Here is a 15,121-nt window from a genome sequence, read left to right on the forward strand (position 1 = left end):
TAATGGTAATGTGTAAATGAATCAAAGAATAAAAGACTAGTCATTTGGTAGAGAAAATATGTCAAAAATAGGTCTGTGTATAATTTTTTAACATCTTTATTGGAGTATAATTGCTTTACATTGTTGTGTTAGTGGCTGCTGTATAACAAAGTGAATCAGCTATACATATACATATATCCCCATATCCCCTCCCAGTCTGTGTATATTTTATTCAAGGAAATTGAATGCCTCTCACTTTATGTTCAGAGTATTTTTCCAAGTATGATGTACTGCTTCTCAAAAAGTTATAAAGCATTTCCCAGAATAAGTTAAAAACATACATATTCTGTTGAGACTACAATTAACAAGAAAAAATGTCATGGTTTGGTTGATCAATCCAAAAAAATGAAATTCATGTCAACCTTATGAGCAGGCAACATATCCAAGTTTCAGTCTCTGATTGGAATTACTTGTGTTTGCATCTTTCTCAGTATTAAGAATAAAGGACTTCTGACTGAAAAAAAAAATCATTTTAGATGACTTTCTCTGGGAAAGCATAAGGGATATTCCTACCGGAAAACATTTTCCACTCAGAGTTTACTTTGTTATAAAACTGTTCACAGTAATAAGTGCTGTGAAGATACTAAAAAGTATAAAGCCATGGTGCCTATTCTTGAGACACTTAATTTGCTGCCCATTTCTTTACTTCCCCATACAGTAAAAAATTTTCAAAGAGTAGTCTATACCACCAGTCTTCAGTACCTTCTTTTTTTCTGCCTAGTCTCTCTTGAACCCAATCCAATCAGGCTTTTTTACTCCAATACCCACAAAAAATTGCTCTTATCAACATCACTAAAGACCTCCATGTTGCTAAACCCATGGTCGGTTTTCAAATAATTTATCCTGTTTGTAACATGTCTCTCCACCTTAAAACACTTTCTCCATGTGGCTTCTAGAACATCAGATTTCCCTGTTTGTCTGCTTCTCTTAAAATTCTTCCCCAATCCTTTTATCTGGTTCTTATTTCCTCACTTCCTCATCTTCTCTATGTTAGAGAGCCCATGGGCTTAATTTTTATACTTCTTTTCTAAATAATGCTTTCCTTTGGTGATCTCATCAAGTCTCAAGCATGTAAATATTATGTATTTATATCATAAAATTATATATCTAACCCAGACCATTCCGCTAAACTCTAGACTTATGTATCAACTCTCAACTCAACAAATTCACTTGACTGGCCAGGAGGTGACTTAAAATCAATGTGCCCAAATCTGAGACTTAGATAGTGACTGCAAGACCTGCTTCCTTTTTTTAAACAATATTCCATAGTGCAGTTAATAGAAATCTCCATTCTCCTAATTGCTCAGGTCAAAAATTTAGTTTTCCTCTTTTAATAATAAAAATGTAAATACTACCCTGAGATAGTGTTACGTTTACAAAAAATCAAAATTTAGCAACATGCTCTCTGTTTGAGGGGGAGCAGTTTTGGGAAGACAGGTACTTTCATACACTGCTTGTGCGTATGCAAAATAGACAACTCTAGAGGCTATTTTGGCAATATTTTACAAAACTATATTTGCATTTACCTTTTGGTCCAGGAATCCTACTTCTAGAAATTTATTCTGAAAGTATACCTCCAAAAATCAGAAAATATGTATGTACAAGGTTTTTTATTGCAGCATTTTTATTACTGCAAAATATTAGAAACAACCTAAAGGTCCATACCTAGAAATTAATTGAGTTAACTATGGATCATCTACCCAATGGAGTACTCATAGCTCTACAGAAGAAGGAGGATCTCTATGAATGAATGTGGAATGATTACCAGTATATATTGTTAGGTAATAAAGCAATGTACAAAGATATAAGTATAGTTTACTCTCTCTTATATAGGAAAAAGTGGAGGGAGACATATACATTCATCTGTTTATTTTTACAAAAAGAAATATAGGAGTGATAAAGTAAACACTAATGTAATAGAAAAATTGGTTATGGAAATCACAGAGTAGAAAGCAGCATTTCTCCGAAAACAGCTCTTTGTATAGCTTTGACTTTGGAAACAGTTTAATATTTTACATATTAAAATGAAATTAAATCAAAATTAACTGGAGCAAACTAAACTTGAATACAAATAGAAACAAATAAATTAAACAACATAACAAATGGATTATATAACCACACAGGGAAAAATGAAACTAATCCAAATAACGTCTGTACATAATAATTTGATTATATATCCTCAGACTAAAGAAAATGTGAATAAGTCTTCAACCTAATTTAGTAGATTTTCCTTTGTAGTAGTATAGGTGTAGCAATTCTCAAACTATTTTGTGTATATTTTGAGACTGAGCCAATAGTAAATATATTGATATTTTGGGGGATTCAAACTCTTACTGTGAGAGAAGGAAAATATGAATTGAGAATGTGGGAAGGCAAGAAAGAACCTTGTGTTTGGAACTGGAATTAGAAATCTTAGTAGCAATGCATGATATTTTTCAAAGTAATAATTATCCATTTTCTGTCCACTGACATGTCCCAGGATCAATGAGCATATAGTATCCAGATCTTGATTTCTTTTTCTTTTTTTCCTATTACCTTGGGAGACTGACCTAAGAAAACATTGGTATGATTTATGTCAAAGAATGTTTTGCCTATGTTCTCTTCTAGGAATTTTATGGTGTCATGTCTTATATTTAAGTCTTTAAGCCACTATGAGTTTATTTTTGTGCATGGTGTAAGGGTGTGTTCTAACTTCACTGATTTGCATCAATGAAGGTATCCAACTTTCCCAACACTACTTGCTGAAGAGACTGTCTTTTTTCCCATTTTATATCCTTGCTTCCTTTTTTGAAGATTAATTGACTGTAGGTGTGTGGGTTTATTTCTGGGCTCTCTATTCTGTCCTGTTAATCCATATGTCTGTTTTTGTTCCAATACCACACTGTTTTAATTACTGTCACTTTGTAACATTGTCTGAAGTCTGGGAGGGTTATGCCTCCTGCTTTGTTCTTTTTCTTTAGGATTGCTTTTGTGATTCTGGGTCTTTTATGGTTCCATATAAATTTTAGGATTATTTGTTCTAGTTCTGTGAAAATGTCATGGGTAATTTGATAAGGATCGCTTTAAATCTGTAGATTGTTTGGGGTAGTATGGCCATTTTAATAATGTTAATTCTTCCAATCCAAGAGCATGGGATAGCTTTCCATTTCTTTGAATCATCTTTAATTCACTTTATTAATGTTTTATAGTTCTCAGCGTAGAAATCTTTCACCTCCTTGGTCAGGTTTATTCCTAAGTATTTTATTTTTTTGGTGCAATTTTAAAAGGTATTGGTTTTTACATTCCCTCTCTGATATTTCATTGTTAGTATAAAAAAATGCAACCAATTTCTGTATGTTAATCTTGTATCCTGCTACCATGCTGAATTCACTTATCAGTTCTAATAGCTTTTCTGTGGAGTCTTTAGGGTTTTCTATATATAGTATCATGTCATTCACATATAATGACAATTTTACCTCTTCCCTTCCAATTTAGATACATTTTATTTCTTTTTCTTGTGTGATTGCTGTGGCTAGGACTTCCAATACTATGTTGAAAAGAAGTGGTGCAAGTGAGCATCCTTGTCTTGTTCCAGATTTTAGTGGGAAGGTTTTCAGCTTTTCACCATTGAGTGTTATGTTGGCTGTGGGTTTGTCAAAAATAAGTTTTATTATGTTGAGATAGGATTCCTCTATACCCACTTTGGTAAGAGTTTTTATCATGAATGTATGTTGAATTTTGTCACATGCTTTTTCTGCATCTATTGAGATGATCATGTGGTTTTTGTCTTTTCTTTTGTTAATGTAATGTATCACACTGATTGATTGATTTTTTTTTTTTTTTTTTTTTTGGCGGTACGTGGGCCTCTCACTGTTGTGGCCTCTCCCATCGCAGAGCACTGGCTCCAGACACGAAGGCTCAGCGGCCATGGCTCACAGGCCTAGCTGCTCCGCGGCATGTGGGATCTTCCTGAACCGGGGCACGAACCCATGTCCCCTGCATCGGCAGGTGGACTCTCAACCACTGCACCACCAGGGAAGCCCCACATTGATTGATATGTGTTTGTTGAACCATACTTGTGAACTTGGGCTGAATCCCACTTGGTCATGGTGTATGATCTTTATTTATGTATTGTTGGGTTTGGTTTGTTAATATTTTGTTGAGAATTTTTGCATCTATATTCATCAAAGGTATTGGCTTCTAATTTTCTTTCTTGGTGGTATCTTTGTCTGGTTTTGGTATCAGGATGATGGTGGCTTCATAGAATATCTTTGGGAGTGTTCCCTCCTCTTCAATATTTTGGAAGAGTTTGAGAAGAATTGGTAAAAATTCTTCTTTGTATGTTTGGTAGAATTCACCTGTGAAACCATCTGGTCCTGGACTTTTGTTTGTAGGGAGATTTTTTTTTTTTAGATTTAGATCTTGATTTCTAAATACCCTTCTCCATTAAAAGGAACCAGGGACTCTGGTTCCAGAATCTGTTGGTTAATTTCAGGGCTGTGGCAGAGAAAGTAATAGTAAAGTAATGAATCTGTAAAGAATCAGACCACTTCTTCTTTCAACACTTGGATGATTAGAATAGCTTTCTGACTTGTTTCCCTGCTTCCACTCTTGCCCCATACATTCTATTTTCAACAGGTGGAAATAGTACCATATTAAAATGCAAGTCCTGACATGTCCGTCCAAAGTCCCCCAGTATCTTTCCACTTCTATCAGAGCAAAACCCAAAGTCTTTGAGGACTTCAAAATTCATACAGAATCAGGTCCCCCATTCTCTCTCCCTTTTACTTCCAGCCATATTGACTGCCCTGTTGTTTTTCAAACACACCAACAGCACTCTTAACTCAGGGTCCTTGTATATGTTGCACCCATTAACTCAACATGCTCTTCCTCCAGCTATCCACATGGCTCTTTCCCTTACCACCATCATATCTTTACTCAACTATCATTTTCTTGATGAGGTCCTTTTTGGTTACTCTACCCCAAATCACTAACCCTTAACTCACACCTTCCTATTCTCCATTTTTTTCTTTTTCTCAGGTATCACTTTCTATTTTATTAATCTTTATTTTCTGTCTATCCCACTGGAATGCATATTCTATATATCAGTTTTGTTCACTGCTGTGCTCCCAGAGCTTAGAATCATGCTAGGTACATTATAGATACTCAAATACTTATTTGCTTAATTAAGTAAGCAACAGAGTAACCAAACACACACAAAAAGTCAAAAGAATAAATAGTATATATACAATAGTATATAAGTATAGTATATTATATAATAGGCATCATATAATGCCATATGTATAAATGGTATTGAAACAAAATGTGTTTATGAGTTTGCATAAATGAGATACTATATAGATGGCATGATAATGAAAAGTTAAAAATTGAACTGAAGCTTAACAACAGAAACTGGTGGGGGAAAAAAGAGTATTGATGGAAAGAAAACACTCAATTGAGTCACTGTATCTTGAAAAAATTAAATTATTTTGAAAACATGCCCTTTCAGAACATGGATTTCAAAATAGAATGAAAATTATCAATACCATTGTCACACTTGAATCTTCCAAACTATATTTAATACATCTCATGGAAAAGAGAGAGAGAGAACAGAAAATAGTCACTCAGGCTAAAGACATTGATCAGTCATTGTGCTATTGTAATCTGACCCAAAAAATCAATTCAAATCAGAGATCCATAATTCCACAAGTTCTCTAGACTTGTTTATGAATTATGTCAAACCAAAAGGCATTTTCTGATATCATGTCACACTTTCTTTCTCTTCATAAGTCTGATCAGTTCATTCTTATTTAAAATTCAGAACTTGGGTGAAAAATTAGGAAGTATGTCACTACCTCTTCTGCACTTTTGTAGAATTTCAAATACTAATCTGGGAGACCCTTAGTAAACTACCCTTTGAAGGATCTGAGAATACCTTACCATTCACTATGCAATTAATAATTTTTTTTCCTCTTTCAAGAAAAAAGTGAACTTAATAAAATGTGACTGTTATATACTATTTTTAAGAAAAGTACATCAACCTGTATATGTCCACAAAATAAATTTCACATATTGCAGGTAATATTTGCAAAATTCTCAGAGAAACTCCCTTTGCTCAGAAAGTGCCCTGTTTGTTATTTAATAAACAAAGAAAGAACTCCTGGCTAAAGTTCATTCAAATGCTGTTATGAAGATGTGACCAGTTATCATTACGGTCTATTATTTATGTCCCAGAAGAGATAAAATCAGAACACCTTCACCCTTGTTCAGAAGTCATCCAATCATGAAACAGAGCTTGGCTGAGATTGTGAACAACCACTTCTGTATCACGTTTCTACCTTCAAGTGAACTCTGCCAGTGAAGAATCTGGAACTGCTCAGACACATTTAGAAAATCTTCCCTCTGCAAGGTTCTGAAAATCGATGGCTGATATCTGAAGTTCCTAAACATTGTCTTAGATAGAGAAAGAGTATACAGCACATTAACCTTTAGTTTGGCTTCTTTCTTTTGGTAAACTGAAACAACCAATTTTTGCTTTTGTTTTTATAAAGAATCAGAGTGAGGTCTTCTCCAGAGACAGAAGTCACCCCTAATTTGGCAAGTTCTAAAACAATGCAAAATTACATCATCATTATCAACCACTTTATGTTGCATCGTAATTATTTGGGTGCTCAACCGTTTGTCCACCAGCCTGTGACCAACTCATAAAGAAGAATTTTATCCTAATGGTTTTCTATGCTGTGTGTGATATAATACTTAGTACATGGATGATATGTAATGAATATTCTGAAAAGAATACAAAGCATGAAGCTCATCGAATCTGTGAATGATACAAAGCTTGGGAAATGGACAGCTCATGAACTGTTACAAAATCATTAGTTCAAATTGTCTCTAAAATCAAACTGAAATCTAGTAAATAACATTTCCAAATCTTCCATTTAGACTTTTAAATAAAGTACCCAAATATAGGTCAAAAGAAAATGGGCTAAACTGCAATTCATAAAGAAAACTCCCATGAATTTTAGCTCACAATAAGCTCTAAATAAGCCAGTGTGAAATGACCCATTAGGGAGCTAATGCAGGACTGAGGTGTGCCCCAGATACCACTCCCTCCTTACCTCCAGAACCTGCACATCAGGCCATGAGAAGAGTGATGTTCTTCCCCCATTTTAACAGGGAAAGAACATTTTTATCTCTATAGAGGAAGAGACTTGTTATTGAAAAGATCTAGCTATGACATAGAAGTGAAGGGCAAAGAATATACAGAGGAACTGCAAAAAGTCCCAGAGGGAAGCAAAAAATGAGACGAAGACCAGCTCCAACAAATTAGAAGTAATAACAGGACTCTCTGGTCAGAAAATAACTGCCTTCCTGATGGAGCTAGGATGTCTCTGAAAAGCAACATTTTGAAATCTTCCAAGGGGGTCTCAGCATTAGAGAATGTCCTTGTGAAGACTAACAGAATCAAAGATGGATTACAAAAATTTATTAGAGAGCTAGGTGAGCAAATGATGCCATGGAACAAGAACAACGAGCCTCTGACAAATCTCTGGAAGAGGTTGAGCTGCACTTGAATTAAACCATTAAAAGAAACACCTTCCTTGAAAGAAAACTTGCTGTGGAGGAGAATCTGCTGGAATATGTTCAGCAGGTGAAAGATGAAGCTAAATATGTGTGGCAGAAATGGCAGAACAGTAGAAGCAAGAGAAACCCAGAACCCCATGCCCACCTAGCTCGGTGGAAGTTAAGAGGTTGAACATAGCTATCCACGGCCAAAGCAATGGCTCCATGGAGATCACCAAGGAGGACCTGGCTCTGATCTAAACAATTCTAGTGTGATCTGGTGCCTCATCCAAGTCCTCCTACCTCCCAATGCCTGTGACATCAATGTCTTCACCCTATCTCAAAGTGAATATACTACTGTAAATAGGGCATCCTGACAGACCTTTATGTCTGATTACTCTCCATACTGGGCAAGGATCCTGGCATTATGATAGGAGAGCAGTGACCAATAGCCTGGCACTATCTGCGTACTTTTGAGCCATGAAACTTTGGGTAAAGCTTGGAATTTGGGATGCTGCCTTCAAGAATCTCCCTACCATTACTGCCATTGCCATGGAGTGTAGTCAAGATGTTGCTTTAAGAAAACCAGAAAGCCCTTGATTGGTCTGCCCATTCAATTGGTCCATGCACATCCTTATATCACTTAGCTCTCAATCAGCTGTAGTTGCAAACTGTCATCCATGTCTACCAGAACAAAACCTCCAATGCTTTGTGATACATTAAAGATTAACATTTTAAACTATTTCCAGAATTTGAGTAGCAATTAAGCAGATAGTTCTTTTCTAAAATGGCAGCAAGCTACCTCAGTGCCTAGCTAGGAGCTGACTAATCTGTCTGTTACTGGGCAATTAGAGGTATGCTAGCCTCTGACTTCTGGTTGAAATTGAAGGTAAATTTCTCCTTGACCAAATCTAGTGAAAGATCTTCTATTCTTTAGGTGTTTTTTGACCATTAGACTGTTTGACTTTCCTGTGTGTGATTTACCTCATTTTCTGGCCTCAAGAGGGTCCTCTGTCAAGACAGACTAGAAACATGGCCTCTGATAATAGGACTTTTAAAAAAACCTTATTGAATTGATAGAGACATCCTTCAGAGGATATTCACGTATGAAGATGGTTGCTGGAAACTTATTTTTCAAAGAAATAAAATAACACATGATATCAAATGATCTACCATGGGTATACTCATCATTGCTTGTCATGAATGGATGTCTCACATTGTTAGATTAGAATAAAAGAACACACTAAGTTCAGGGGCATTATTCCCAACTTAATAACTTTCCTTTTGTTACTAAGTTATTTTCTTGAAAAAAAAGCAAATGTATCTTTGAGTTGGGATTATCACTTTTATGTACTACTGAAATTCAACAGAAAAAATAAGACAAAGTGCCAGACTTTTTTTTTTTTTAAGAAGATGTTGGGGGTAGGAGTTTATTAATTAATTTATTTATTTTTGCTGTGTTGCGTCTTCGTTTCTGTGCGAGGGCTTTCTCTAGTTGTGGCAAGCGGGGGCCACTCTTCATCGCGGTGCGTGGGCCTCTCACTATGGCGGCCTCTCTTGCTGCGGAGCACAGGCTCCAGACGCGCAGGCTCAGCAGTTGTGGCTCATGGGCTCAGTTGCTCCGCGCCATGTGGGACCCTCCCAGACCGGGGCTCGAACCCGTGTCCCCTGCATTAGCAAGCAGATTCTCAACCACTGCACCACCAGGGAAGCCCCAGACTTCTTAACCTAAGAAATTTTCTTAATTTGTATCAAAAAGACAAGCTTTTATTTTTTTAACCAAAAAAAAAAGTAAGAGAAAGAAATGTTCACTTTGTTTCCAGCTGAATGATGGAGTGTTATTAAACATGACAGTGCTTAATACTGCAATATGTACCTACATTTCTGTGTTGTTGTACATGTTTGGCTTCTGTTTGTTTTTATTTAACTTAGTCACTACATATGAAAAATCAAATATATTTTAAAGATTTTTCCATTCAAGTAGGCTTTTTTACTAACATATTTTGGGGAAGGGTAAATAATGCTAAATGTGTTTTACAACTGATAATTTAAGTGAGTCTTCTAAGTTTCCATCATAGATGGTAACAGTCAATTTTTCCCTTCTCTCAAATCTATCTTATTCCACAGAGTTGCTATGTAGAATAAAGTTTGTTTTGAATGGTAGGAAAAAAATAAAGTAATGTAAGATTAGGGGACTATAGTAAGTCCAGATCTAGGGTGGAACTGGTACTACTCCGCTTTGCACAGGACACTCCACATCAGTGATATGGTGTTCCCCTGAGAGCCAGGCACTATTTAGTTAACTAACAAAGGCACAAACATTCTAGGAAGTGCATTGGCTAACTAGGGTAACTGAATGATGATCAGTATGATGAGAAGTTATTAAAGGTGCTGGGAACATTACATACAAAGAGAAACATGAAAATCTATAAAGGCATACCTCAGAAATATTGTGGGCTCAATGTCAGACCACAGCAATAAAGCAAGTATCACAATAAAGCAAGTCAAATGAATTTTTTGATTTCCCAGTGCATACAAAAGCTATGTTTGCACTATGCTATCGTCTATTAGGTGTGCAATAGCATTATGTCTAAAAAACAATGTACATACCTTAATTTAAAGTATTGTGTTGGGCCTCCCTGGTGGCGCAGTGGTTGAGAGTCTGCCTGCCGATGCAGGGGACACGGGTTCGTGCCCCGGTCCGGGAGGATCCCATATGCCGCGGAGCGGCTGGGCCCGTGAGCCATGGCCGCTGGGCCTGTGCGTCCGGAGCCTGTGCTCCGCAACGGGAGAGGCCACAACAGTGAGAGGCCCGCGTACCGCAAAAAAAAAAAATAATAAAATAAAAAAATAAAAAAATAAAAAAATAAAGTATTGTGTTGCTGAAAAATGCTCACCATCATCTGAGCTTTCAGAGAGTCAAAGATCATTGATCACAGATCAGCATAACAAATATAATAATAATGCAAAAGTTTGAAATATTGCAAGAATTACCAAAAGTGACACAGAGACAAAAAGTGAGCAAATGCTATTGGAAAAATGGCACCAATAGATTTGTTTGACTCAGGGTTGCCACAAACCTTCAATTTGTAAAAAATTCAATATGAGAAGCATTAAATAAAGTGATGTGCAATAAAACAAAGTATGCCTGTACTTAATGAGGATTATCTTCAAAATTCCTTTCTTTCAGGGCTGCTGTACTTCATCTACTAATGCCAAATTCTGGGACAGAATTCCATAAGAGGGCTTCTGTCATCCTTTCTGTGCTGGGAGATAAGTGAATTGATACAGAAGAAAACCCAGATGTGATCATGTCTACAAATGGGAATAAGTACTCAACAGCCAGTGACCAGCATCTAACTTCCTCTCACTTGAGCCCATCCTAGTCCATCCCTCTTAGCCCTTGGAGTTAAAGGAACACTCCAAACAGGATATGAGTCACAAACCCAACCAAATGGCCTCTACTGCCTTCAAAAAAGCTTCAAGACTAATTTTCTTCTGTTGGGAAAGGCAGTCTCATATGAGCAGTCTTTCAACTCCCACTCAGTTGCATAAGAAAGGGCCTTGAGTCTGGAACACTTTTCATCAAGAAATAAGGAACACAGCCTGAGCCAGGTTTATCACCCTGTGTGAGAATATCTTTCTCTGTTTCTGATTCAATGAGTGCTCTTTTGTTCTGCTTAAAATGTGTGCATTATATGGCACTGGCCAACCCCACTGCTCCATCTGTCTTCTATGGAAAGGGGACAGGGTACCTTCCACTACAGCAAGAGAGGCATGGACATAGGCCAGTTGCCCTGTGAAAAACCTGTCAGCCATGGGGGACAGATGCCCACCATCCTCTATGTAAGTAAATTGTTGTTCCATCCAATGCTTGACTGCCTTGTGTTTTCCTTGGTGACTCCAATACCAAGATGCAATGGGCAGAACTGTTTGGATTTCTATTTCTGATGGTTGGCATAGTGATGCTCTTTGCTATCCTACATGTAGTTAGAGTCCTCCTCTGGGACTGGTAACCAGTGATCAGTACTCTGCTCGACACCTTCTAGACATCCTGTATTTATAATTCCTCTTTTTCCCTGCAGGGACGCTACCACCTGATCTAAAAGTACCCTGGAAGATTCAAGTGGGAAGACATCCAAATCTGTCTCTCTGCCCCAAGGGCAGAGTATCTACTTTTCAACCTATTTGTACACAATGAAAAGATAAAGGATTCTTAAGGAAAATCCAAAACACCAGGTATGGCAGGGATAAGGAATAAGGGTGTCTGAGCGGCACCTGGGATACAATATTTAAGGAGATGCTCATTCTCAAAGTATTGCTAAGAGGCCTTTCATGATCTGATCTTTCCCAGTTCCATCTTTCAGTATCCACACCTCACATTCTGTACCCCAAGTCTACTGAACATCTGGCTGGCTAAATGTACCAGACTCATGATAGTCTGTCTATCAGAAACACCCTTCTCTCCTTGTCTGTCTAAATCTACTCTTCCTACATTAATCAAATACAAAGAGGATTTCTGAAAAACTTTCCATCCACACAAAATTGTATTAAGAGTCCTGACTACCGTCAGGACAGTATTTATCACACTGTACACATAGTTCTCTTTTTTTTTTTTTTTTTTTTTTTTGCGGTATGTGGGCCTCTCATTGTTGTGGCCTCTCCCGTTGCAAAGCACAGGCTCTGGACGCGCAGGCTCAGCAGCCATGGCTCACGGGCCCAGCCGCTCCGCGGCATGTGGGATCTTCCCAGACCGGGGCACAAACCCGTGTCCCCTGAATCGGCAGGCGGACTCTCAACCACTGCACCACCAGGGAAGCCCCTAGCTCTCTTTTTTTAAATCAAACTTATTGAAGTATAACTTACATTAAATAAGAGCCAATCATACAGTGTTAAGCAAACATAGTATATCTCTCCATTTATTTGGATATTTTATTTCTCTCAGCAATTTTGTCATTTTTAGTGTACAGTTCTTACATATATTTAATTAAATTCAATCCTAGATTTATATGTTCTCATGTCAATTTGACATGACACATTTATATAGTACTAATTTCATTTTTTAATTATTCATTGCTAGTACAGAGAAATACAACTGAAGTTTCTACAGTGATTTTGTATCTTCCGATCTTGCTAAATTCATTTTTAGTTCTAGTGCTTTTTTATGGATTCTTAATATCATGTACATACACAAGCATGTCATCTACAAATGAAGACACATTTACCTCTTTCTTTTCAGTTTATATGTCTTTTATTTCTTCTACTTCCCTTATTACACTGACTGGAAGCACCAGTAAAATCCTGAAGAGAAATGTTGAGAATGGAGATCTTTATCTTTTTTCCCAAACTTAGAACCATTAAATATGATGTTAGATGAAGGATTGTGTAGATGCTCTTTTTTAGTTTTAAGAAATTCCTATCCATTTCTACTCTTTTGAGAGCTTTTATCATGATTTGGTATTGTGTTGTCAAGTTCACTTTCTGCATCTGCTTTATCTATTGAATGTACTGAGATGCACTTTCTGCATCTACTGAGATTATTAAATGTTTTTCTCCTTTATTTTAGTAATATGGTAAAAATTCATTGATATGGTAAAAACAAATTCATTGATCAATTTTCAAATTATAAACCAATTTTTTACTATAGAGATAAATTTCATTTGGTCAAGATATATATTACTTATTATATATTGCCGGATTTGATTTTTCTAATGTTATGTAAAGAATTTTATCATTTATGTTCACGTAAGAGTATATAAGAGTATTCACCTGTAGTTTTGTATTCTGGAATGCTGTAATCTTGTAACATTAATAACAATAAAATGAGTTTAGAAGTTTTCTTTCTTTCTGTATTTTGTAAATGATGAATATTATTTTTTTCTTAAAGTTTGTATAGAATTCACAAGTGAAGTTATCTTGAACTAGATTTTTCTTCATGGGAAAATTTTTAATTATAAATTCAATTTATTTCTTAGATATATGGCTTTTCCAATTTTATTTCTTCTTGGGCCAATTTTTGTAATATGTGCCTTTCAAGGGACTTTATCTGTTATATCTAAAATGCCAATTTTGGGCTTCCCTGGTGGTGCAGTGGTTGAGAGTCCGCCTGCCAATGCAGGGGATATGGGTTCGTGCCCCGGCCCGGGAAGATCCCACATGCTGCGGAGCGGCTGGGTCCGTGAGCCATGGCCACTGAACCTGCACGTCCTGAGCCTGCTCTCCACAACGGGAGAGGCCACAACAGTGAGAGGCCCGTGTACTGCAAAAAAAAGAAGCTTAAAGTGCCAAATTTATTGATATATTATTCATATAATATCATAATATTCTTTGTTATTCTTTTAATTTGGATAAAATATGTAGAGATATCTTTTTTCATTATGACATTGGTAATTTATATCATTTTCTTTTTTCATGTTCAATTAACTTGAGTGTGTTCACTTTTACTGATGTCATCAAAGAAAAACCCTTAAATTTCATTAATTTTCTCTATTTTTCATTTTTTCTTTCATTGTTTTCTGTTATTATTATCTCTTACTTGCCTACTACCTTCTACTTTTTATTATTTTTATTTCACTTATTTATTTATATTACTTTTATCTTCTAATTACTTTAGGTTTAATTTGTTTTTCTTTTGGTAACATTTATAAAAGAAACTTGGGTAATTTATTTCAGACACATTGTATTCTTTTCTAAAATAAGAATTTAAATCTATAAATTTCCCTCTATATAATGTTTTAGTTTCATCACCCAAATTTTGATATACTGTGTTTTCACTGTCATTCAGTAAAAAATATTTTCTAAATGTTCATGTAATTTCTACTTGACCTATGGGTGCTTTGAACTATTAGATCAAGTTGGTTGATACTTGTTAGTACATATATTTGTTCTATCAGTTACTGAGAGAGGATTAGGGAAATTTACAAATATTACTGTCAATATGTCTGTATCTTTTTCATTTTTGTCAGTTTTTTCCTCATGTATAATAGACTACTTGATATTATCCCACATATCACTAAGATCTTTTTCTCTGTGTATTTTAGTTTGAATAGAACATTTTTCTCTGTGTATTTTAGTTTGAATAGTTTTTATTAATATATCCTCAAGACCATTGAAGTTTTCTTCTACAGTTTCCTGTCTGTTGTTAATACCATTAATATTTTCATTTTATATAGTGCATTTTCCACTCTAAAATGATGTTTTAGTTCTTTTTTTATATTTTCCACTTGTAGCTTCATTATGTTTATGTTTTTCTTTAAAGCCCAGCACACTTATAATCACTATTTTAAGTCTACTGACTATTAAAACCCATTGGTAATCCTATTATCTCTGTCATTTCTGGGTCTATTTCTACTAACTAATTTCTCTGCTTGTAATAGGTCACATTATCCTGCTTCTCATGATTTTTAAGTGAATTTGGACAGTGTGAAATTTATATTGTTCATTATTTAAAAGATTTTCTATAAAGAATGTTGGGAGACATCCCTGGTGGTGCAGTGCTTAAGAATCCTCCTGCCAATACAGGGGATATGGGTTCGATCCC

Source organism: Hyperoodon ampullatus (genome assembly GCF_949752795.1).
Source record: "Hyperoodon ampullatus genome assembly, chromosome: 2".
NCBI classification, from domain to species: Eukaryota; Metazoa; Chordata; class Mammalia; order Artiodactyla; family Ziphiidae; genus Hyperoodon; species Hyperoodon ampullatus.